General features: G+C 37.5%; 1 protein-coding gene across 18 annotated transcripts in view; it reads right to left on the reverse strand.

The window, feature by feature from the left end:
• Window positions 1-27,887, reverse strand: part of LOC126069055 (transmembrane protein 182-like) — a 413,220-nt gene that overhangs the window by 322,060 nt on the left and 63,273 nt on the right. For 13 of the 18 annotated variants that reach the window (XR_007515819.1, XR_007515821.1, XR_007515826.1 and 10 more), the window contains 3 exons: window positions 26,243-27,887; window positions 25,083-25,234; window positions 17,977-21,727 (listed from right to left, as the gene is read on the reverse strand). The gene's annotated coding sequence lies outside the window, so the exon portion shown is untranslated. The other 5 variants (XR_007515820.1, XR_007515825.1, XR_007515824.1 and 2 more) reach the window with 4 other exon arrangements.

Genomic DNA, 27,887 nt, shown 5'->3' on the forward strand with positions numbered 1-27,887 from the left:
CCCCGGGGTCGCTTTAGGGAAATATAGCTGACGCCCCCCCGCTCGCACCCTGCCCACTTCCCGCCAAACTCCCAGTGGGACGGCTCCCCGGCTGGGACGCTGCTCTCCCCGCTCCAAGATCAGTCACTGCCTCCCGGGTGCTTCTCCCTCCGGCTGCGCCGCTACGCCACCCACGCCAACCAGCTAGACTCTCTCCTGGGATGGGTTTGGGGGGGTAGGGCTGGGCCCCTTCTCTGTGCCGTCTGCCCCCCTGGGCTCTGCCCCAGATCGGGCTCCGAAGGTCACCTGCCCTGTACGCTGGCTCCTAGTTCTGAAAACGGTTGCTGTCTGCCCGTATTTGTTCGTTTTCTGTCTCTAAGTCTGTGCTTGTTGTTCAGAGTTCGTAGATTGTTATGTATGTGATCGATTCACTTGTTTTTCCGAGTCTTTTTTGCAAGAGGGGTCCGCGGTAGCGTCCACCTAGTCCGCCATCTTGGCCCCGCCTCCGTCATATATAATTTTGAAACAACAGCAAAAGCAACCAAAAATACATATGCAGGTATATATGTATGTAGTCATATATGCATATAGGTATGTATTATGTGTTTATGCATTGTGTATGCATATGTATATGCATCTATGTGACTGTATACTCATATATTCATATATATCATAAAGCACTTAGGGAGTACAGTTACTTCTTAGACACAATCAAACACCTCGTGGGATTGGATTTCTGGACGTAAAGGATCATGGTCATAGTCTCATGGGACATCTCAGTCAATTAGCATAATGTATTTCATAAAGTTATGTTCTACATTCTAGTATCATGAGCAGTGCCTGGGGTCTTAAAAGCTTGCAAGCAACCATCAAAGATACAACTATTGGTTTCTACTCCTCCTGAAAAAAAAAAGAGAAAGAAGATAACCAAAGACTCAAGAAACTAGTCTACAGGACAAATAGTTTACATCAACCATTCCCTCCCTTATCCTGAGACAAGAAGAACTAGATGGCTCCCTTCTCCCACTACCATCCATTCTAATCAGGGCCAAAATAGATGGACCTTGATAGAATGAAAGGAAAATTGTGGAATAGAACCTCAAATTCCTAAAAAAAAAAAAAAAAAAAAAAAGATCTACTGTACTACTTCAGACTAGAGAATTACCTGAGGTTATTGCCCTGAGATATTTTTCAAGTCTTGAACTGAAGCTAACCCCTGAAGTCACTTTGTAGCTAAATAACAAATTGGCTCAAAAAACAAAGAATATTACTGTGCTCCTTTAAAACAAAGAAGAAAATGCAAGGTGACAGGGAAACTAGATTAATGGAAGCAACACAACCAAAACGGAAATAATTACAATGTCCATGCATTTTTCAAAGTGTAATCAACGTCACTGAACAACTTGTAGAAATTGATGAATGGGAACCTAAACTTCTGTGTAAATCTTCACCAAAAACAGTAAAATATTATTAGAAAAAAAATTCCTGGGGTACAGACTTAGGGGGCAAATTATTTTTGTGAGTTTTACCACCAGGAGTCCCACCGGGTTTTCAAAAATCCCCTTATGCTTTCAGAAGGAGAAGGGAAAAAGTAACCATTTTGAAATACATCCAAGTAAAAAGAAACCATTTTGAAATATGCCCAGAGCATTCTGTTTCTGTATGTTCTCAAGAGAAACTACCTTACCAGAGCATAACTGACATGGGGAAAAGGAAATACTCAACTCCACCACTCTCTAATATTCCTTTCTCACCTAAAGGGGGGGAAAAAAAGCAGAAAAATAGGTCAAAGCCCAGGGACATAGGCTCACTATAACACTAGACCTAATCACAGGATTATAGAATACTTCCTTTACTCCCAAACCTTACCACCACATCAATATGGCTTCTGTATTATAACAGAGGATTACAGCTGAAAGAACTGCAAGCCTTAGACTCTATTTAAGAATTTTCTAGGGAAACCCGAAGACAATATGGGAGACAAAAACAAGGACACTAGATAAAACTGAAGCTTCAGACACCTACAGCTATAGCAAACAATAAGCACAGTGTAATTCTTAGATAAATTTTCACACTACAGGACTATTTCCCTCAGTTCCTATTACCCAATACATTATGGCTGGTTTTTAACAAAACATTGCAAGGCATGCTAAAAGGCAATACAACACACAGTCTGAAGAGACAAAGCAAGCAACAGTACAAGACTCAGCTATGGCAATGATTTTGGAATTATCACACTGGTAATTTAAAATAATTATGATAAATATGCTAAGGAATCTAATGGAAAAATTGAGCAACATGTAAGACAGGTAATGTCAACAGAGAGATGGAAGTTCTAAGAAAGAATCAAAAGGAAATACTACAAATTGAAAACATTGTAGCAGAAATGAAGAATGGTTTCAGTGGGCTCATTCATAGACTGAACATGACTAAGGAATCAGTGATCTCGAAGATATGACAATAGAAACTTTCCAAACTAAAATACAAAGTGAAAAAGAGAATGAAATAAAGGAATATAATATCCAAGAAATGTGGGACAATAAGAAAAAGGTGTAACGTATATGTAGTGGGAATACCAGAAAGAGAAGAGAGAAAGAAGGGGCGGAAAGAATATCTGAAGAAATAATGGATGAAAACATCCCAAATTTGATGAAAAGGACAAATTTACATTTCTAAGAAGCTCAACAAATTCCAAGTGGGATAAACTGAGATACACACTAAGAAACATTATAATCAAACTGTTGAAATCCAAAGACAAACAGAAAATCTTGAAATCAGCAAGAGAGAAGCAAATTGTCACAGACAAGTAATCCTCAATAAGATTAAATGCTGATTTCTCCTCAGAAACCACGGAGGCCAGAAAGCAGTATAATCACATATTTAAAGTGCTAAAGGAAAAAAAATCAACCAAGAATTCTATATATGACAAAACTGTCCTTCAGAAATGAGAGAGAGACTCCAACATTCCCACATAACAAGAACTGAAGGAGTTCATTATCACTAGACTTCCCTTACAAATATACTAAAGGGAGTCCTTCTGGTTGAAAGGAAAGAACACTAGACAGTGATTTGAAGTTGTATGAAAAAATAAAGTAAAGGTAATTTCATAGGAAAATATAAAAGCAAGTACTGTATTTTGACTTGTAACTCTACTTTTTATGAGCTATATAATTTAAAAGGAGGCCTAGCGGCACAGTGGTTAAGAATTTGACTGCTAACCAAAAGGTCAGCAGTTCGAATCTACCAGCCACTACTAGAAAACCCTATGGGGCGGTTGTACTCTGTCCTATGGGATCACTGTAAGTAGGAATCGACTTGATGGAAATGGGTATATAATTTAAAAAACAAATGTATAAGGGTAACTACAAATTTAAGTTATTGGGCACACAATGTGTAAATATTTAACCTGTTACAAGAACAACATAAAGGGGGCGGAACTTTATAGGAAAAGGTTTGCATGCTATTGAAGTGAAGTTGATATCAATTCAAACTAGATTGTTATAATAAATTTAGAATCTTAAATGTAATCCCCATGGTAACCATAAAGAAAATACATTTTTAAATATATGCAAAAGGAAATGAGAAAGGAATAAAAAAAATGATTCGCTACAAAAAATCAACTAAACACAAAAGAAGGCAATAACGGAGGGAATGAGGGACTAAAAAGGTACAAAACATACAGAAAACAATTGACAAAATGGCAGAAGTAAGCCTTTCCTTATCAGCAATTACGATAAATTTAAATGTTTTAAACTCTCAAATCAAAAGGCAGAGACTGGCACAGTGGATTGAGCGCACACACACACACACACAAATAATAACATGCTGCAACCATACACTGTCTAAAAAGGACTTAATTTATATACAAACATACAAATAGATTGAAAATGAAAGGATGGGCAAGCATTTCATGCACATAGTAACCAAAACAGATCTATGGTAACTATATTAATGTCATTTGAAATAGACTTTAAGTCAAAACTGTTACAAAAGATAAAGAAGTTCATTATAGAATGATAAAAGAGTCGATTTGTCAAAAAATATAGCAATTATAAATATATAGACACCAAACAGCAGAGATCTAAAATATATGAAGCAAACATTAACAGAATTGAAAGGATAAATATACAGTTCTACTATAATAGTTGGAGCCTGCAAAACACCAATTTCAGTAGCTGATAGAACATCTAAACAGAAGATCAATAAGGAAATAGAGGACTTAAGCAATACTATAAACCAACTAGACTTAACAGACATGTATAGAACACCCCAACCAACAGGAGCAGAATACACACTCTTCTCCAGTGCACATAAATCATTCTCCAGGATAGAATGCATGTTGGGTCACAAAACAAGTCTCAATAACTTTTAAAAGATTGAAATTATATCTTCTCCAACCACAATAGAATGAAACTAGAAATCAATAACAGAAGGACACTGGAAATTTCACAACTATAGGAAATTACCAACGCGTTATTAAGGAACAAATGGGTGGGTCAAAGAAGAAATCAAAAGGAACATTAGAAAATACTTAGACAAGTGAAAATGAAAGCATAACATACCAAAAGTTATGGGATGCAGTGAAAGCAGCGCTCACAGAAAAAAATTGTAGCTATAGATGCCTACATTAAATAAGAAGAAAGACCTCAAATCAATAACCTAACTTTATATGTTGAGAAATTAGAAAAAGAGGAGAAAACTTAATTCAAAGCTAGCAGATGGAAGGAAATAATAAAAATTAGAATGGAGATAAAATAGAGAATAGAAAAACTACAGAGAGCATCAATAAAACCAAAAGTTGGTTCTCTGAAAGGAAATAAAATCAACAAACATTTAACTAGTCTGTTGTTATTGTTGTTAGTTGCCTTTGAGTCTAATTCCAACTCATGGCAACCCCATGTGCACAGAGTAAAACTGCTCCATAGGATTTTCAAGGGCGTAACTTTTTAGAAGCAGATCACCAGGGCTATCTTCCAAGGCTCCTCTGAGTGGGTTTGAACCACCAACCTTTGCACTGGTAGTTGAGTGAACACTTAATGGTTTGTACCACCCAGAGACTCCGATTAGTCATTTAAAAAAAAAAAAAACAACCTGTTTCCATCCAGTCGATTCCGACTCATAGCGACCCTATAGAACAGAGTAGAACTGCCCCATAGAGTTTCCAAGGAGCGCCTAGTGGATTCCAACTGCTGACCTTTTGGTTAACAGCCATAGCACTTAACCTCTACGCCACCGGGGTTTCCATTAGTCATTCCCGTTACCCGTTGCAGTTGAGTTGATTCCAACTCATAGCAACCCTACAGTTAGGGTAATGCGCATCAAAACCACAGTGAGATACCACTTCACCTCCACTAGGATGGCTATGAGGAAAAAAAACTGATAATAACAAGTTTTGGTGACTATGTGGAGAAATTACAATCCTTGTGTATCGCTGGTGGGAATCTAAAGTGGTGCAGTCACTGGGGAAAACAGTTCGGCGGTTCCTCAAAAACTTAAACATAGAATTACCGTATAACCTAGCAATTCCACTCCTCAATAACTATTCAAAAAATTGAAGGAGGGACTCAGATGGATGTTGTTGTTGTTGTTAGGTGCCATTCAGTGAGTTCCAACTCATTGTGACTCTATGTACAACAGAACGAAGCACTGCCAGGTCCTGCACCATCCTCACAATCCTTGCTATGTTTGAGCCCGTTGTTGCAAGAAAAAAGAATTGTTGCAGCCACTGTGTTAATCCATCTCACTGAGGATCTTCCTCTTTTTTGCTGACCCTTTACCTTACCAATTTTATTTCCTATTCAAAAAAGTGAAGCAGGGACTCAAATGGATACATGTACACAAATTTTCATTACAACATTATTCACATTAGACAAAATGTAGAAAAAACCCAAATGTCCATCAACAGATGAATGGATAAACAAAATATGGTATGTACATACAATGGAATATTATTCAGCCATAAGGGAAAATGAAGTTCTGATACATGATACAGCATGGATGAACCTTGAAAACATTATACTAAGTGCAATAAGTCAGACTCCAAAGGACAAATGTTGTATGATCCCGCTTATATGAAATATCTAAAAAGTAAATATATAGAGGCAAAAGCAGATTTAGTGATTACTAGAGGTTGCTATAAGTCAGAATCAACTTGATGGCAACAGGTTTGGTTTGATTTTACAGGCTCAGAGGAAGGAGGATGGGGAGTTATTATTTAAGGGGTATTGAGTTTCTGTTTGGGGTGATGAAAAAGTTTGGAAATAGACAGTGGTGATAGCTGCACAATGTTGTGAATGCAATTAATGTCACTGAATTCTACATTTTAAAATGATTAAAGTGGCAACATTTGTTACGCATATTTTATTACAATAAAGTTTTTTTTTTTTAAGTGAAGGAGAAATATAGACTTTCTCAGACTAACAAAAACTGAGGGCATTTGTACCCAGTAGATTTGCCTTGCAAGAAATATTTTTAAAAAAGTTTCTTCCAAGAGAAGGAAAATGATAACAGGTCAGAAACACAGGCCTACATAAAGAAAGGAAGAGCGTTAGAGAAGAAGTAAATGAACATAAAATTAAACATTTTACTCTTCTTTTTCTTAATTAATGTAATAGATAACTTCGTTCAAAATTATAATAACAATATGTTAAAGGGTGATTACTGTTTATGGGTAAATGAAATGAACAACAGTGATATTTTAAGGCACAGGAGAGAGGATTGGTAATACTGTTATTAGTTACCTATACTATCTGTGAAGCAGCATAGTTTTATATGAAAGTGTGTTTATGTTAGTTGTAAATGTATATTGCAAACTCTAGGGAAATCATTAAAATATAATATCCATCAACAGATGAATGGATAAATAAAATGTGGCACAGATATGCAATAGATTATTACTCAGCCGGAAAGGGAAATGAAATCCTGAATACATGCTACAACATGGACGGAGCTTGAAACATTACGCTGAATGAAATAAGTTAATCACAAAAGGAAAAATATTGTGTGACCTTAACCTGGTGCTGTCACGTCAATTACAACTAATTGTGACCCTCTGGGACACAGAAAAACAGGCAAATTTATAGAGACCAAAGTTTATTAGTGGTTACCGGGGACAGGTAGGAAAGGGAAAGGGGGAAGATCTTGCTTATGGAGCACAGAGCTTCTGTTTATGATGATGGAAAATTTGCGTTGATTAAAAGTAATGGTTGCACAGGTGATTGGTATAATGGATGTCACTAAGCTGTACACCTGTAAAAAGTTGAATTGGCAAATGTGTGATATATATTTTTACAACAATAATAAAAAAAAGAAGAGTAGCTGCTGAGGCTGATTATGTAAAGCCAAACACCTCATGGGATTTGGTTTCTTGGTTTGGAGGCATAGGGTCATCGTTTCATGGGACATCCCAGTTAATTGGCCTAATATAGTTTTCAGTGCCTCTCTTCTACTTCCTAGTTTGTTGAGTAGTTCCTGGGGTCCTAAAAGCTTGCAAGCAACCATCCAAGGTACAACAACTGGTCTCTATTTATCTGGAACAACAAAAGAAGGAGAGTCAGGAATAAGAGGAAGGAATGGAATGTACGGCTAATTGCCTCCATGAACAGCTACCTCTTTTCCATGAGACCAGAGCTGGATGGTGTCCAGCTACTATTATTAAATATTTTGATCAAAGATTCTATAAAAGAACCTGATCAAAACGGGGAAATGTGGAAAAAAATTTCAAATTCTCATGGAATCCAGACTTTCTAGAGCTATTGAGGCTGGATGATCTCCAAAACCATTGCCCTAAGATAATCTTTAAACTTTACTCTTAAGACAAAATTATCCCTTGAAGTCTTTTTTAAACCAAACGACAGTTAAGCTTAATTAGTAAAGTCTGCCTCCTCCTTCGCATACCTCTGTTAAAGACTTGTTTTGACCTAATGTTAATGACTTTGTTCTTTGTTTGATCTGGTGCAAATAACTTTGTTTTATTCTGTCCAACCATGTGTGACTTACAACCCCCCACAGGAAAATCAGGGACCAGGTATCTGATATGTAAATCTTTAGTCTGATAAAGAGTCTGTTGTCACTATCCTGTAATGAATAATCCCTCTGGCCATGCCATCTGCTGACTACAAAGACACTTCTAACCTTGCCGTTAATACCAGAGAAGGAAGAAAAAGAAGGGGAGATAAAATAATAATAATAAATCCAATGCATAGAAAACAATTACAAATATGGTAGATATTAATCCAACTCTATTGGTAATTACTTGAAATGCGAATAGTCTAAATACACCAATTGAAAGACAAAGAGTGACAGAGTTGCAACTAAATGTTGCCTATAAGAAATCCATGTTCCAGAGTAAAAATAAGTAAATAATATTTATAGTAATGATCTGCTATATATTTTTCAACAAGAATGTATTTACTAATTACTAACAGAAAATTACCATTCTTTTGAAATCTACTGACAATTTTTCAGTTAACTCATCTCTGGGATTAGTCAGCACAGCAACTTGATCTAATATCTCCATTTCCAACTTAGTATCTGTCTTCTGGTCTACAGCAAAAAAAAAAAAAAAAAGTACCTTCAAACATGTTTTTCCCACTTTTTGAACAGTCATGAGTATTAAGTGAATTATTTCAGGTAAAACATGAATGTTGCCTGGAACACGATAAGAACTCAATAGATGTTACCTTTTATTATTATCATTACTTCAGTTATGGGAAAGGAGACTCACAAATTTAAGAGCCTTAGGAATTTGGAGGAGGGAAGGATCACTAGGGATACACTAGGGAAACTGCTAGAGCTGTTACTATGATCGACAATTGTTTGTTCTTTCCACCTATCAACGCTTTCTTTCTCTTTTTCTCCAGACATTTCCTGCAAAAAGAAAACCCTGCCTTGTTCTCAGAAAAACAGCACATATCACCTTCAGTCTTCCATTATCAAAGCCATTAAAATTGGGTAGGTTATTTGTCTCATGTGTTCTAAGTATAGTCAGTGTGCAATGCTCCTTGAGTCATTGAGTCTGAAATTTTATATTCTTTTACATTATATCTAATTAATGCTAAAGATGTAACTAGAAAATGACTTGCTTATTGTGGTCAAGCCTATAAAAGCCTTTTCAGAGGCGTTCTGCATATTTATCCTCAGCGTAGAGAATTATAAACGCTCTATAAGGAAGAATTTCTTCATTATTTGATTGATAAATCACTCAAGAACTTTGGTGAACTTTAAAAATAATAATACAACGAAATAATTATTGTCTCAGATGGATAATTTGGACATTCACAGGCTTGAAAACAAGACACTGGAAAATCTTAGCTCCTAATATATTTTTAGTATAATTACTCTATGATGTAGCCCAAACATCAATAAGTAGCATGAATGCTCTCTATATAATATGCTTCATTGATATCTGTGCTCTCTAGACTCAGATGCTAGTACAAATGAATATTCATAATTGAAAAATTAAAGATTAAAGAAACAGCAGCAACCCAAATGACTAAAATGGAGCTCCCAGTGTAAGGTAGTCTGAAAATTGTGGTCATTCTCATTGTAATAAACTGAAATAGACTATATTCAAAGGATGAAAAGTATTAAATAAGCTTACCAATGCCACCTGAATTTCAGCATCACACTGTACTCAACAGATTCTGGTATTTCCCATGAAATATTGTGAGTGTGACCCCAATACCCCCTAACATGTTTTCTCCTTTTTCAAAATGGACAGCTGAGAGCTTAACATAACTAAGGCTGTGATAAACCTATAAGTTGCTCTTCCTCTGCCTGCCTCCTTCACATACCTAAGGACCGAGCCCCTGGGATGGACCCGGGAGGAGAGAAGGTGCACCTCTCCCTGAACTGTGTAGGTCGCTCAACCTGTGGTGCTCCAGAGGTCTGGCAATGGGGTGGAACTCCACGGCAGCGAGCTCCAGACAGAGGGAGAAAGTTTCTGTTGGCCGAGGTAGGTAATGAGTGGTAAATCCTCTGGGAAAGCCACAGGGGTGTCGGTCCTCATAGACTCCCTCCAAAAACGGGTGACTAGGTCCCGTGAGGTTGGACGAGAGACGGGTGAGGTTCCCTGTTGTTAGCGGGTACCCAGGAGGTAAGCTTCTGGCAGAGAGTCCACTAAGAACTGGACTTTTTAGGATGGGATTCCCTAACTAAGAGACGTCTTAATATTTTGCATAATCAAGCGTGGTCTGTAAATGGTTCTGGAGATTTTAGCACTATTATGAAGCTTGACCTGTTCTATACCTGAACTGACAAGTGAGAGGAAAAGCTGTATGTAAAATGTTTTATGACTTTACGGAATGGAAAAAGGGTAAAGCCTCTGTTTTAGCCCCTATTGTGCAGGCAAATGATGCTGACGAGATTAAGAGATGAAGAACTGGAGGATGTTCTCGTTCCCCCACCTCAAAAAATCCCATTCATGACCCCTCCCAAGTGGTAACAAAAGATGAGAATGGGAAGGTGCTGAAAGGGGGGGCGCTGGAGGAGGTGGGACAGATATGGTCTCCCCACTCCGTACTAGCAGTGGGGTACAATTCAGCTCAGTTCCCCCAGGTGAACTTTGCCCACTCCAGGAAGTGCCAGTCCCCCGCTGCAGAAGGGCCACCTCAGATAATGTCAATCCATAATCTGTTCCTGGCGCCTGAACACATTTAAGGTCTTTACCAACAGAGATCAGGTAAAAGAGGCTGAGAAAAAGAAAGGAAAAGACCAGGACATAAAGAAACAGGCCAATCTACTGGCCGCTGCTCTAAGATCTTCTGGAAGAGGATGAGGAGACCAAGGTAAGGAGGGGCCCTGACTAAAAGAAAAACCGAAGTGCATTTTGCAAAGACGAGGGACACTGAAAAAAAAATGAGCGCCCCGAAAAGAAGAATGGAAAAGGGCCAGGCAAGATTGAAAGGGTGGAGAGGCTTTTTCAAGGAATTATGAAAGAGCAGGAGGAGGATAGCCAGTAGACTTTTTGGTTGATACTGGAGCAGCCTTCTCATTACTCACCCAGAAGCCTAAAGGAACTGCCTCCACCAGCAGTACTCAAGTTGTGGGGTGACTGGAAAAGAAGTGACTAGATCTTTTTGCAGCCAATAGACTGAAAATAAGAGAAATTAAACTATCCTGTCAGTTTCTATACAGGCCCAAACGCTAGGTCCCCGTTTTTGAGACGGGATTTCCTAAGTAAAGCGCATGCTGAAATCTCTTTCAATGAAAAAGGCCTGTCCCTCTCTGACAGTACCGCCAGCAAACACCTGGAAAGTGCAAACAGCTCTCTTAGCATTCACCCAACCGGTACTATCCCCAGCGACCGTCTCACCTGCAGTTCAAAGAGTGGTTGATGTCATGGCCCCGTGGGTTTGGGCCAGTGGCTGGCTAACACGAGCTTAGACTGTCTTCCCTGTGACTGTGAAGCTGTTACTCAATGTCATGCCTCCTCGGATTAAATAAATTGAGGCTCACCTGGGGCTGCTGGGACTGATCACTGGATACCTAGGGTGAGGACTTTGCAGGAGTGCCGATCCCCATTCAACACTCCCATCCTCCCGGTGAAGAATACATCCACCGGTGAGTACCGTTTTGTTCAAGATTTGCGGGCTGTTAACAAAATTGTGAAGACCTTAGACCCAGTGGTCCTAAATCTACATGCCCTACTATCTGCCCTTCCACCTAACAGTACTCATTTTACTGTTTTGGACTTAAAAGACTCTTTTGTATCCTTTTTTTTTTTTTTTTTTGGTATTCCATGGAAACCCTGGTGGCATAGTGGTTAAGTGCTACGGCTGCTAACCAAGAGGTCGGCAGTTCGAATCTGCCAGGCGCTCCTTGGAAACTCTATGGGGGCAGTTCTACTGTCCTATAGGGTGGCTATGAGTTGGAATGGACTCCACGGCAGTGGGTTTGGGTTTTTGGGGTTTTTTTTGTATCCCACCAACTGCGGAGAGCCAGGCAATCTTTGCTTTCGAATGGGAAGGGGAAAAAAGAAAGAAAAAGCTGTTAGACTGTGCTACCTCAAGGGTTTAAGAACTCCCCACTAATTTTGGAACAGCACTGGCCTGAGATCTAGAGCGATTACCTCCCTTCAACTGAAGAATATTCCTGCAATATATGGACCTTCTGGTAGGGAACAAGCTTGAGGAAGACTCTTAGAAATACTGTGACTGTCTTAAACTTTTTAGACCCAGTGTCTTTAAGTTACAAGCTAACCTCTATCAGGCTACCCAGGGGGCAGAGAGAGATCCTTTCAAATGGACTCCTGAGTGTCAACGAGCCTTTTGTGATTTAAAGTCCCGGTAAAGGAAAGCCCCAGCCCTGGGGCTTCCAGGTTATCAAAAATCCTTTGATCATATAGATGAAAGAAGAGGAGTAACTGTTGGTGTATTAACCCAGGTGTCGGGACCTTGAAGATGCCCTGTCACCTATTTCTCCAAAAAGATCAAAAAGCTGGCTGATCTGCCCCCGAGTAGTTGCCGCAGCTAACATTATCATTAAAGAGGCTAAAAAATTTACTTTGTGACATGATACTATGGCGTTTGTCCCTCACTCAGTGACTGTATATTGGGACAAAAAATGACATTTGTGGCTCACCTCCAGTTGACTAACACTATGTCAAACCCAGCTTTTAAGAGAAATGAAATTTAACTTTTCTGAAGTGTTCAAAACTAAACACTGGATATTACTTGTGTGTATAGATTCTTTTTCAGGATGGGTAGAGACTGTTCTCTGCCAGACTGAGACGGTTAGAGAGAGGTACAACAGGTTTCAACTGCTTTAAGAATAAAGTGAAAACTCCACACAACACGGAGACCTCCATCTATCAGAAAAGCATGAAAGAATGAATCAGACCGTAAAACGTCATCTTAGTAAACTGTGCCCTAGACAAATAGATAGAAGCTCTGCCACTGGTCCTCCTCTGAATCCGTATTGCACCCCGGGGAAAACTTAAAATCAGTCCTTCTGAGATACTTTGTGGGAAATCATATTGTTTCAACCAACTCTCCCCGCAATCCTCCACCCAGCCCCTAATGTAACGATGTCTAAATATTTGCTTTCTCTAATCAAAATTCTTTCCCAGTGACATCGGGCAGTGCAGCCTGGTAACCAGGTGCTTCTCCAAAAGTAAAAGGACCTCTCATTACAGCCTAAGTGGACTGGACCCTTCACCGCACCACTCAGCACCGACACAGTCGTAAAGCTTGCAGAAGTCAAACCCTGGATCCATCATTCCCTCCTCAAGCCCTGCCCGGTCTACAGTGACAAACAGGTATAGAAAGCTCAACCCATCGATGGCCTGAAGTTAAGACTCTCTAGGGTTAAAAAGCAAAAATATTTTTGCTAACTTAGATGGGACTACTATTAGGGGCCAGAGAGACATTTGCCCAGGAATCTTTGTCCCTGAGATAAACATCCCCCAACCCCTTGTTAGAAGATAAAAATTTTAAGATCTATATCACTAGAGAAGTGTTAAACATTACTGATTTCTGTCTGCCCTGTCTGGACAGAGGGTTGCATGCCTAACTCAGCCCTCAAGACCTGTCTCATCAAGGTTTGTACTCTTGTACACAGAGTTAATATTCTGATATTTATAGCTGGGACCTGTTACAAGATTCATGAAAGATTTGATTTTTCTTGACTGACCTCTTGACTGCCAGATTTTACCTGGCTAAAAACCTAATTTATTAGTGAAATTAGATTGGTAATTATAGGTCTCTTAATCTGCTACTGTCTCCAATTTATGCTTATATGTGGGATGACATTCTCTGTCCTGAGTCGAACTATCCAACAGATGGCTCAAACCTGTCACAGGCAGAAGGCCCAATCCTGTTGCCTAAAATACTCTGATCTATAAAGAATAGGTTGAAACTTGGGCTAGGTGTATATGGTCACTCAAGTTTCAAAGGGGGGAATATGTGAACCCAATACCCCCAGGATGTTTTCTCCTTTTTCAAAATGGGCAACTGAGAGCTTAACATAACTAAGGCCATGCTAAACCTATAAGTTATTCTTCCTCTGCCTGCCTCCTTCACATACTTCTGTTAATGATTTTGTGTTGACCAAATGTTAATAACTTTGTTCTTTGTTTTAAACTTATGCAAATAACCTTTTGTTCTGTCCAGACTAGCTGTGGCTTACAACCCCTACAGGAAAATCGGAACCCAGGTATCTGATATGTATAATTTAGCCTAATAAAGAGATGTCTGGCAGTTATTTTTTGTTGCTAAACCAAAAAACCAAACCCAGTGCCATCGATTCCATTCCGACTCATAGCCACCCTATAGGACGGGTAGAACTGCCCCATAGTGGTTCCAAGTAGTGCCTGGGGAATTCAAACTGCGGACCCTTTGGTTAGCAGCCATAGCTCTTAACCACTACACCACCAGTGTTTCCTCTTTAGTCACTAAATATTAGTCACTATCCTGTAATAAATAACTCCTCTCTACCATACCTCCGGCCAAGTAACTACGAAGACACTTCTAACCCTTATAAGATTCCGTATAAGCTCTAATGTTAAATTGCTCTTTGGGATTCCATAGAGACAGCCTGTGTTGCTGCTGGGTCCCCGGGGATGTATACATCTCCTTAACAAACTTTCTCACTTTTTCTGACTTGGAGTATGTTTCATTGGCTCGACTGCTCCAGGGCATGGACCCTAATCAGGTAACATGAGTATGACATATTCTGCAAAGCACAGATGGATGACACAGTGTGTGTCTATATCCTTCAATATTGGGACTCCCAATATCTCACCTAGGCCCTCAACCGAATGAAAAAAAAACTAAGCCATCTTGAATTGTTTTCTACTCGTTCAATGTGCTTTAATCTTGTTTTCCTACTGAGATTATAACCATCTCTGGGATAAGGGTACCCTTCTGTATCACATGCTTCCTTTTTCCCCCAGCATAACTCAGTACAGCCACGGCATGCATTTTATCTTTGTTTTTCAGGCGCTATCATCTTTTATCTGGACTACTGAAAAAGTCTCCTGTGTTATGCCTCTGTCCCTTCCCACTCCTGTCCTTGTCAACATAGAAGCTAGAGTGGTCTCCAAAAACAAAACAAACTGAGGGACTTCTGGTTTGTGTAGTGAATTAAATATCTGCATTTGTTTATGCTCCTTCCAGAACCCTACTGAATTAATAGTAAAAGGCTTTTTAAAGCTTAAATCCACAAGAAAAAAAGAAAAGAAGATAAAAGTAACAGTATTTTTGAAGCAGAAAATCAAAAGGACAATGAATTAGCAAATTGGAGACAATTAAATACTGAGCCAACAAAAGAGAAAGGTGAAAAGCAAACTGATTTGCACTGTGGAGCCCCTAAACACTCAGGATTGATAGCACTAAGTGTATCTAAAAGTGCGGGTGAAGGTGATGCTGAAAATAACAGAATTAGTTGCAAATCTGTTTAAGTAGCAATTAGGACCCTCCCCACCCCCACCAAATACCGTCCTTCTACCATGCAGACAGGTGACAGTCCTTCCTTCCCATCTTGGCAGAATACTAGGTGAATTTATTCTTTGGAGATAGCAAGAAGTTTTCCAGACAAGAGAATGCTAGAGGATGGCAGGCAAAGTTGAAGAAGGACATGCTAGACTGAAAACAGAGGAATCAAGTGAAAGTTTCTCTACCAAATTAATATAGAGAGCCTCACACTTCTTCCTGCACTTAGATTTCAGAACATTGATAACCAAGCTATACCCTCTAGGCAAAAGATAGGAAGATTCCACCTTGGAGTTCAAACCTGCTCAAAAAGAAAGACCTAAAGATACTGACTGAGGGAGCTCTCCAGTGCAACAGTTCAGATAGATCATCCTGAAATGAAACCCACACTCTTTAAACCAGCCTCTTTTTGTGTCCCATTCTTAACTGTGAAAAGATAACAAAAGATCAATAAATACATAAGGAAAGCCTCTAACATAAAAATCAGAGAACAAGCACACAGGAAAAAAAAAAAAACAAAAAACCTTTGGAGGAAACAGAGACTATGCAGGATAATGAAAAAAATTTAACCTATCGTTAATGTCCTCAAAAAGATAATAGAAGGTATTACATTCATGAAAAAAAGTTCATGGTGCTTTAAATAAGATTTCAAGAATAAAAAAAAGATCTTAGAAATTAAAACACGATGGAAGAAACGGAAAAAAAAAATCTGACAGAGCTCACAATAGAGGGTCCCAGACAGAGTGGGACAAAAATGTAGAACAAAATTCAAATTCACACACACACACAAAAAGACCAGGCTTGGTGTTCTGACAGAGACTGGAGAAACCCTAAAAGTGTGCCCCCTGGACACCCTTTTAATTCAGTACTGAGGTTTGCCCTGCAACCAAAGATTACCCACCCAATGAAACCCAATGCCATCGAGTCGATTCTGACTCATAGCAAAGATTAGACAGGTCTATAGGGCCAACAACAACATGTGGGAGGGATCTGCTTCCTAGTCCAATCATGTATACGAGACTAATGAGCACACCAGCCCAAAAGCAAAGACGAGAAGGCAGGAAAACTGGACAAATGGAAACAGGGAACCTGGAGTGGAAAAGGGGAGAGTGTTGACACCTGGTGGAGTTGGCAACCAATGTCACAAAACAATTTGTATATTAACTGTTTAATGAGAAACTCATTTGCTCTGAAAACTTTCACCTAAATCACAATAAAAAAACATTTCTGTGGAAGAGTTGGAATACAAGCTTAAGAAAATCTCATAAAAATAAAAGGAGAAAACAAAGAAATGAAAAACAGGAACAATCAGTGCAAAAAACCCAACATCTGAGTAATAGGAGTTCCAGAAATAAAGAATGGCGAAAATGGATTAATTGAATAATCAAATAAATAATACAAAATACCAAAACTGAAGACTATTATGAGTTTCTAGATCAAGACTTTCGATAGCAATGCTGAAAGTTAGAAGATAATGAAACAGTGTCTTTAAAATTATTAGAGGAAAATTATTTTCAAACTAAAATTCTATTCCTGGCCCCATTACCAGTTAAGAGTGAAGGTAAAGATATCTTCACATATGCAAGTTCTCAAAAAATTTGCCTTGATGCACCCTTTATCAGAAAGATGTTAGAGGAAACAAGTCACCAAATAAGAGAGTAAACCAAGAATGGGGAAGATGCAGGATAGAGACTATTATTCAAATAATAAAATAAATATCCAGGAGTCCATACTGCTACAAATAAATGGTTGAATAAATAAATGGGGAAGAAGCAGCAAATCTTCCTTACAGAAAAGTTCCAATTAAATGTAGAAGGAATGAGGGAAATAGAAAATCATCATTAGAAAAACAGTAATAACTACTCCAGGCAAGATCCAGTAACGAATCCTAAAATTAGTGGGCAAAACTTTAAGGAGAAACAGGATATTTACATAGCTTCAAACTATCTAACCACCTGCAAAAAAAGTTATTACTGTGGTAGTTTGAACACATATCCACAAACTCTTTAATATTCCTCCTCCTGGGAGGTGGAGGTTAATTCCACTCCCCTTGAATATGGGCTGGACTTAGTGACCCACTTCTAATAAATAGTATATGACACAGGAACTTTAAAGTGAATATATCTGTCAAACACCACCTTAATCCGGAGATTAGTGTTAAAACATCAGTAATACGTCATGTTGATGTCATATATCCCCTAATATAATATTTTGAGAAGAGCACATCTCTGTGGTATTTTTCAAAAAAAAATCCATAAATTCAGTCTAATGGAAAACATCAAACAAACTAAAATTGAGGGAAATATACAAAATATCTGACCGCTACTCTTCGGAAGTGTCAAGGTCATAAAAGACATGGAAAGATCAAGAAACTATCACATATTGGAGAAGACCAAGGAAACATGGCAACTAAATGCAATATGGATCCTGAATTAGATCCTGGAACAGTAAAAAGGGCAACAGTGGAAAAAAAGAGAGAAGTCTGCATAAAATCTGCAGTTTATTTAATTGATTTAATAGTATTATAACAACGCTAATTTCTTAGCTTTGATAAATGCATCATGGTTATGTAAATGTTAGCATTAAGGGAAGCTGGATGTTCTATCTTTGCAATTTTTCTGTAAAACAAAAATTATTTGACAATTCAAAGTTTAGGGAAAAAACAGAATTGTTCATGGATATAGGTGAAAAGAAAATAAAGTGTGGTCTTGGGCAAGACACCATTTCTGACCATGTTTTCCTATCTATGCACATGCCAGGTTCAAAAATGGGCTGTAAGAAGCGTACTGTTCTACAAACATATAATTTCTCTGTAGACCTCATGAAAATCTTTTCCAGCCCTTTTTGGGATCTTCTTTCACCTAGGGTTCTTCATACTTGCTAGTTCAACAATTGCTCTACATCAGCCAGCTATCAGTTCTTACTATCTGGTCCCTCCAGATCCTTAAATATAAGAAGTAGTGAAATGTATCTTGTCCTCTTTTGTCTGGACAATATTAGCACTACTAAAGAGAGTGTCCCATATATACTTATATATAAACAGCAGTTTTAATTATCTTAAGTGGAAGAAATAATAAAGCAAATACATTTAGCTGCCTATTCAAATAATGGTGGTTAGATTAATTTTTAATAGATTTGCTTTCTACGTTCTGCACTTGCTGCATTTTTATATCCTTTCTACTTTATGGCCTTTCCTTTACTCACTTGATTATTTCCTCACCACTGCTCAGTCCGTAAAACTAAACCAGTGGGAAAATCATCGCTGAATTTTCCATTAGTCATCTAACGCTGTTACTTCCCTTTGAGAAGTTACAAAAGTAAGTAAGTCTATAAAATATATGGTGTATCAACCCATATTCTTAATGAATCTGAGGGTCGGTGTGAGAAATGATAAATTACTCCCGGTGATTGTCTGAGAGCTGACCTCTCTGAGTGGAGTACAACAGAAGCAGCTACGCCAAGAAACGGAAGGAGGATTAAGAAGCAACGATAAGACTTCACCCACTATATGAGAGCATACATGCCACTTCTGACATTAGTATCACAGTTTAGAAGTTCCTACAGACACTGGTGATGATAAGATTTTGGTACATACAGTAATAGAGAAGAAACGTGGGCCTGAGAAATCATCCTATTGCTAGCATTAAAAAGTCTGGTACTTTGACAGATTTAAGATGAAAGCAAACTGGAATGGCTGGGAATCAGAAGACCTAGATACCAGTGCCACTTGGTCATTCACTAGCTGCTTGGACAAGTTCTTTTACTCTCTTTGGTCATCAGTTTTTTTTTGTTTTTTGTTTTTCCAACTGTACAGTAATAGTGATGAATTAGATCAATAATTTTCAAACCATTATCAGGAGTTTCACCAAGGGCTGCCTAAATGTAGGGAGGGGGGTAGAATTTTCATTCTCCCTCTTTCGATCAGAACGATGCCCTGATTTTCTGTTTTGCATATTGAGCTACTGCATAAACTTGCGTGTGCGTGTGTGTGCGTGTGAATGAGAGAGAGACTTAATTCCCTGGATTTTTTTTAAGGGTGAAAATCTCCAGTCTAGATGATCTCTACGAGATTTTTCATCTATGATGTCCTGGAACTCTACAATACCTAAGGTTAGAAAGCAGAGATCTCCTAAGAGTTCATGAAAAGTACCTCCTTTCTTTTTCCTCTATCAGACCTTCTACCATTGTCATATACTTCTGGAAGCTATCTACCCCCAAACCTCCCTAAGCCTCAAATATTGAGACCGTATCTAAGGAAAAAGCATTAGCTCCTATTTTGTAAAATTGTTATGGCCTCATTGTCTCCACTGACTGACTTTATACCTAAGCAGATTCAGGGATGCCTAGGGCCCAAAATTTCCATTATATGGAGTGGCTGAAGCCCGAACTCCTTTTCCCAGAGAATACAATGTGTTGTTCCACCCTGGGAATTTAGGCTTATAATGCAGACCCTTTTGGAAAAAAAAACCTGTTGCCGTCAAGTCAATTCTGACTCATAGCAACCCTATAGGACAGAGTAGAACTGCCCCACAGGGTTTCCAAGGAGTTCCTGGTTGATGTGAACTGCCGACCTTTTGGTTAGCAGCTGAACTATTTAACCAACCACTGCACCACCAGGGTTTCCTCCTGACAGAAGGAACACTAACATATTCATATTCAATTAGAAATGACTCTTATCTTAGAGTGGTTTTTTATTGGAGACGAAAAGAACTAAGTACCTGAAGTCACAGGACGGAAGAAATCTGTTTGCTCATGTTTAAAGTGAGAATAATGAGATCCAAATAAAAATAACAACAATGACACCGGTCATTCATTGAGTATTTAATATGAACCAAGCATTGTACCAGATACTTGATATACACTATCATACTTCATCCTTACGACAACCTTATAAAGCAGGTAAAATATCTATTACCACAGTAGGGCCTCTATTATTTATAACTGATATTATTAAAAGGTCTGGAGTGGGAAGACTAGAGATGCTAGAGATGCTAGGAACAAATTTCACCAATTGCACAGTCCTCATGTCATACTTTTTTGACAGAATAGAGTCACCTCTCTCAAGTGGTGTCTTAATCTCTGCCAATATTACATTCACTTAGAAAAACAAACTACTACAGCTACAGAATTTGCTGCTGAAATATACCACCCCTTCAGTGACTCTTGGAAACCCTGGTGGTGTAGTGAATAAGAGCTACGGCTGCTAACCAAAAGGCCAGTAGTTCAAATCCACCAGGGGCTCCTTTGAAATCCTATGGGGCAATTCTACTCTGTCCTATAGGGTCGCTATGAGTTGGAATCCACTCGACAGCAACGGGTTTGGTTTTTTTAATCTTTTTTCAGTGACTCTCAGCACAGAGGTTCTCATTGGCCTCACTACACTTCAATGAAATAGGAGCTATTGTGCATTAATCTTAAAAAGTTTTTGTTTCTCTCATCTAGTGTTTACAATTTTATTTCCCTTCAAGAAATAAATTTCCCTCTCTATAAAAAATATAACTTTAAATCAGAATGTTATAGAGTTTCTCAAGCATTTGGGAAAAATCGGGCAAATCTATTTATTTATATAACATTATCTTAGTGGAACATAAAAGTGGCTTCTCCCAGTAGTAAACACTAGCAGCATGTGCAGACACCCAGCTGTTATTTTACATTCAGGTGTTCCTGTGATCAGAAAGGGCTTATTACAAGTATTAATTAAGTTGGAAAAAAAAGGAAATATTTCCCCTACCCCAATCTTGAACATGGTGATTCATTTATTTGTTATAATTTTTAAGGCCTTATATTTGCATAATCCTTTACAGTTTACTAAGTCTTTCCACTTCCCTTTTAATCCTCATAACAGTACTGTGACATAATTGTAGCAAATGTTGCTACCCTTTTTTTCTAGATAAGAACATTGAGACTTGGGGAAGCAAAGTGCCTTGTCAGGCAGTTAGTGAGTGGCTGAGTTGGAAATTCACTAAAACCCAAATCTTCTCATTCCAAATCCTTTGTTCTTTCTTGCTATCTCCTCCTACTTGTTTCTCTGAATGCTTTACTCATGCAACAGGATTGAAACAGGGGTGTCACTACACACCTAACAGAAGAAAAGCTCTGCTAGGATATAGAGTTCCTAGGAGAAGAACCTTTCTCCCCAGCTCTCCTTCAGGGTAACTAACCACTGGGTAAGGACACTACAAAATAATATCTTTGATCTTCGGCTCTGTATTTCTTATTCTTTTGTCCTGTTGTTGTGTCCCTCAATTCTCTGCTTCCATATTCTGCCCCACTTTTCCTTCTCCACATTTGATGTTCTCTCTGCTTTGTGAATCACTCTGGAAAAAAGTATAAGGTAGGGTTAAAAAACAAACAAACAAACATTGCTGTCAAGTTAAATTTGAATTTCAGGTAAACAACAAATATTTTTTAAGTATGTCCCAATATATATCCTAAATATTGCATGGGGACATACTTATACTAAAAAAAAAAAAAAAAAGGTTGTTTACCTGAAATTCAAATTTAACTGGTGTCCTGTCTTTTTATTTGCTAAATCTTGTAGCCCTAGGTTAATGGCACAGATTCTGACCTCAGACTGAGTTCATATGAATGTCAACTCTGACTAGCTGTATGACCTTGGGCAAGATTTTTTAACTTCTCTATACTTTTATTTCCTTGTATATTTGCTAATGATATTACCAATAAGGTTGTTGGAAGAATTAAATAGGATAATGTAAGTAAAGCTCTTAGTAGAATGCCTATCATATAATAGATACTAAAAACAGTACAATTACTATTACTGAGTGGCAATGACTAATAATAGGATGCTCCCTATTAGGTACTCAGTCATTTTAACAAGTAACAAAGTCTTAAGTTACATGGCTAAAGCTCTATCACAGAAATTTAGGAAACTTCACATAGACAGGTGGTCTTCTCAGGGCCTGGACCCTTTCTACATTTAAACTTTAAAGTGTGTAACTCCTCAGTGTCTGAAACAGAACTGACTGTTTTGTTATGAAGCACAACGCACTATCAGTAATTTTGGGATCTGATATGATATATAAAGCAGGAATAATATAAAGTAAAATGTTCAGGGTAATCAATGTCCAACACTTCTCTTTAGAGTCTCAGATCACTAATTTGATGGCAACCAATAATTGAGAAGTCAGCCTGCATCTGGATCGTATCGCCGGAAGCAAGTGCCCTTAAGGAACACAAAGAAATAAATATACTGAACAAGGCAAGAGAAAATTAAGGAAAGTGACTAACAGGGCATAAGGTCCAGTTAAAGGTCTGAGCTTCAAGAACAGGTTTTCATGACACAGAAGGAGTGGCAAGATAAAGCAGATTTTTGGAACAGAAATCTTAATACAGAAGTGGATACAAGCAGAAGTGAGAGTCAAAACATTGAACGACTCATATGGACAGCACAGGTAGTATTGGAGTTGGGTTCTAGAGGCCCTTTGTATGTCTGGGGTCATGAAGAAATGTAAGGGTCTAGAGGAAGGGACCAATGTGTTCAGGGTGGTCATAGTGGGAGAGCTTGGACAGGAAAATATTTCAACATGTTTAACTACCAGTACAGCCACAGTGGTGAGTATCAGCTAAATATCAGTCCTAGATACAAGATTCAGGCTAGATTATAAACAGCCCAAGCAGGCAGAACTACCAGCATAGTTTATCTCCCGTGCATGCATGTGCCTTTTACGGCCCTAAAGTTGGATTGCGATGATTTATTAACTGCTCTCTGATCCTACATCAGCCAGACTGGAAGCTCAGTAAAACACAGGAACTGCATCAGTTTTGCTAACCATGTATCCCTGTCACCTAGTACAGTGTGCGGTAAATATTTGTTTAGTGAATTAACAAAGACTCCAACAGTTTTTCCTAGACCTGAAGGTGTCCTGAGGAAATTTCTAACCAGAGGAAAAAGTGCTCCATGCACTGATTCTGGTCATGATCTGGCTTTGGAGGTCTGCTCCAGGCTCTAGTTGGTCCCCTATCATTAGAATGCTTAGATATCAATTCCTGAGTTTCTCCTAAGGAGAAGCATACTAGAATGTTCTACAATTATATGGCTTGTCCAAAGCATAGGTGAATACTTAAAGGACAGGGACAGAACCATAAAAATCCCTGTGTTCCTGAGTTTTCCTTAAACTTTTATAATTCTACTCAAAGTACACTTAGAAATGGGTCCTGCTTTCAGTCGTAGAGAGGAACAAATTTCAGGAAATTGCCTACCTATTTCAGTCACTCTCATACAAGACCAAGATCTTATGACAAGTTATGTTTCTCATGATAAAATGTCTCTATTCATTTGGGGAAGTAAAAAACAGAACTATATTGCAATTTTGCAAGCTACAAATTTCTCAGCTTTAGTTAAAATAGCAGAACTTTCAAAAAGTAACTGCCTGTAGCAATGATTCAGTATTTTTTTTAATTGAAGTTAATACACCTTAATTTGGTTCTCATAATTTTTATAGAAACGTTCTCAAATATAGTCATCTAAAGGCTATTTCTTGAAACAGCAAAAAGTGATGCTGTGCATTCATACTCTAATAAAAACTAAACCAACAAAGGGCCTTATAATAAGGCCAATTTTAAACATTTCTACTAGGCTTTGAGGAAAAGAAAACATCATTAGGGATGAAAAGTCCTAAATTGCCTCAAGGCATTTTTCACCAAAAGAACAGTTATATATGCCTATTATATTATATTATATTATATTATATTATATTATATTATATTATATTATATTATATTATATTATATTATATTATATTATATTATATTATATTATATTATATTATATTATATTATATTATATTATATTATATTATATTATATTATATTATATTATATTATATTATATTATATTATATTATATTATATTATATTAGGCATTTTAACATCATGAAAACATTTTTTGCCATCTTTTTTTTCCTTGCCCTTAAATATTATTTTTATGGATTTTCACACATATCATATATAGCTAATTTGCTAATTTTCTGCACACATGACCAGTCACGAAAACATTAAGTCATTTTTAATTTGACTTAATGGTTATTTGTTGATTTAATTCATTGATTTCGTTCCTTCTAGTACTAACTGAAAACAAATGTCCACTTAACTGTGCAATTATTTCACCTACTAATCCTCATCAAGCCACTCCTCCACACCTCATCCAAGCAAATATTATGTATTAAGGCTATATTAGCCACATTTACTACCTAAAAAGGAAAATAAACTCATTGCATTTGAAGATAAATATATACATATAAAAATCAACTCCCTGCTCCCAAAGCAGCCCCACAGAGGGAAATCACATGTGAAAAAAGACCCCTAGAAAGCTATTAACTTTGTTTCTCCACTTCCTAAAACCAGTTTTATAAGACCCAAATATTAAGGTAATATGGAAAAAGCCAGAACATCTGTTACCATCTTTAATGGACTGGCTCAGTGTTATCTCCAGTCGCAAGAGCCTCAGGGAGACTGGCTTCTTTTGGGGACGAATCCATGAGTCAAATTAAGCCTAAAAAATCCTAGGAGTGTAATATAGACTCTTATCTCTTGAATTGCTTTCCATTTGTCAAGGACACTCCTGACAGAAAGTTACCAGAGACAGGATCGAACCCACCCTGGTCCCTCCAATAGGGACCTGAAACCTGAAGATGTGATATACATTGGACTGACCCATGCAGATGGGGGAGCAGCACTGTGCTGGACATCGTTCTTAACCAGCTCAACTTCTTCCTCCCTGCCAAGCAATGCGATGATCATCCCCAACTGCTGAATCGCTAATACTCTCCATTTTCATAGAAGCACAAAACTATTACTTGCAACTCCTGAAAAAGTGGGACATAATGAAATTTGTTATTCCTTTTACATTTCAAATAACATTTTAAAAGAGTATTATTAGTCACATAAGTGATACACATGATGAAAAATGGAATGAAGATTAACTACTTCAGGACAAAATATACTAAATCACAATCTCATATTCCTGTCTTATTCAAAGCGTTGAAGTCAGCAGGTATGAGGTCAAGTTTTAAAAAGAAATCGAAATTCATCACCTTTCCTTATATAAACATTGGATTAAATTATAAAGCCATTTTAACCTTAAGTGAATATCTTTAGATAATAAGGGCTTTGATGACATGAACAAGAAGAACAAATGAAATCTGAGAGTACCATCAAATGTATTTCTAAATTTGATACTAGCTAAATACTTCAGCGTTTTATATAATGCTATGCAGTCATCACATTATTTATGAATATTTCTGCTTCATAAATAATTGATACATATTTATGAAGCAGAAATAGTATACCCAAGAAAACTATTCACAGCAGTAAAGTTGCCCAATGACATTTAATTCACTTTAGAAAAGATAGTTTAGCATCTATATTTTATCATTTTAGTAACTATTGTATTGAAAATGTACAAATTTAACAATCTAAAAGACAACATACAAACAACTGTTTGTCAGTATCCACAAGACACTAAGCCAGTTTTTCCAAAACCCTTACCCATTGTTCAGCATTAAAATTCTGAATGACGGAAGTGAATTGGGAGTGTTATAGGAGAGGATGGTGGGGAAAGAAGTGATGAAGAAAACAGGAAATAAATCTGGAATACTTACTATTAAAAAAAAAAATATATTAGATCATAGAAATTTGAGGAGGGTAAAATTAAACTAAGAATTGTTATGATCAACAAGAATAAGCTGTGAGAACATGGAGATGCCTTGTTTATAAAATTTAGTCAAGACCAAACAGATCATTGGAGGGAAATACGTGACTACTAATGCACAAATCTTATCAATATATAACACAATCATAACAGAAATTCATACCATTTTATTTTACATGTAAAAGTACATGTCAGTCATTTTATGATTTCCAGGAAAAGTGTGAGCTGCTAACTGTAGGGTCTTATGTCCAAATCTGCAATAAACCATACCATTCTTTTAGCAATGTTTTGTTGATGCATTTCATTTATATTCCAAAATTTCCATAGTATCCTGCTGACTTTTATCCTAAACCAGAATCATGATTAAGGATAATCTGAGAAGTATTCCAAGTTGCCAAGAGAGTCTCTTCATTTCTACATGATGGTTCTATATGCACTTTGTTCACTTTATCTGTATATTTTTCTTCCTCCCATCCCTGAAATAACCCCAGAATAACAACAACAAAAAAAAAAGTGATGTAAAAAAGCTGATACGTGTCCCAGGAGAGTTCAAAAACATCAAATTTCAATGCAAATGGCACTGGCTAAGTCTCCACTTTTCCTTTAGCCCCTCTCCACATTTTTTTAAAACACTTATATCCAGCTTTTGTTTAAGGTATTCCCTTGGATATGCTCTCACACCCATTCTTGAAACATATATAATGAGTTCCCATAGGCTATCCTGATTGTCAGCGTAGAAGATCCTGTATGTTGTAAATAAAAAGAAACTACTTAAGCAAAAGGAGGTCTGATGTAACACAATAAGCCAGAGAAGGTCAGCCCTAACCAAAAATTGGTTCCTACTGTAGATATGACACAAGTTTTCTACTTGTCTGGTTTGAGATTTGTAAATTAGGAGTGCTGAATTCAGAACTGTTTTCATGGGAAATGTTACGTAGATTACATACAGCTAAAGAATGCAGAAGAGTTTCCCGAACTTTCAATGGGTCTATATTCTGCTCTTGAGAGATTTGAAGGCTAATTTGATTTACATTATTCATTAACAAACTGCAAGCCATAAGACTGGTTATAGAGTGGCACCGCGTGAGATTTTCTTCCAAAAATTGTTTGTAGAGTTCATCCACCTTTTTTTCCATATAACTATTAAGCATAGAATTAGAGAGGGGTAACTTATGAGACACCATGCTTTTTTCTCGGATTTCATCCCCATCCGTGAGCTTTGAGGCAGGTTGTTTGTCTAGAGATTCAGTGATAGGAGAACGACCCAATGGTATATCCACCGAAAGTAAAAAAGGACCATTAAAAGCATGGTCATGTGTGTGTTCCACAAAGCAGCCTGAATCATACATGTTTCCCACGTGGTCACCTCCAATTTGTAGGTCAGGATAATTCTGGCAAATACTTGTACACGACCAGGACCGATACAGATCCAATTGTCTTTCATCATTTCCTTCTCTCTTTGGAATAGGCAATGCAACTGACCCATTTCCTGAAAGAAGTACACATTTACATTTCTCTACAGTTTTCTCATCCGCAGATTTTATTGTATTTGTATCATTATGTTTCTCTGTTAAACTTTCTTGCATAACATTTTCTTGATATTCCATTTTAGCAGGGGAAAGTGAATAGTCTTTTTTATCTAAAAGCTGCTTTTTCCATGTTTCCTTTTTATCATTTGAGGTCTTCTTACATGTAAGTGGTTTGCAGAATTTTGTATATTTCTGTTCTTTGTATGAGAGTTCAATTAGGAAGGCTTCTGCTAGCATTTTATTAGACAAAGTTGCTAAACAGAAGAATGCAGTATATTC

The sequence above is a fragment of the Elephas maximus genome, chromosome X, assembly GCF_024166365.1.
Source record: "Elephas maximus indicus isolate mEleMax1 chromosome X, mEleMax1 primary haplotype, whole genome shotgun sequence".
Classification (NCBI taxonomy): Eukaryota; Metazoa; Chordata; class Mammalia; order Proboscidea; family Elephantidae; genus Elephas; species Elephas maximus.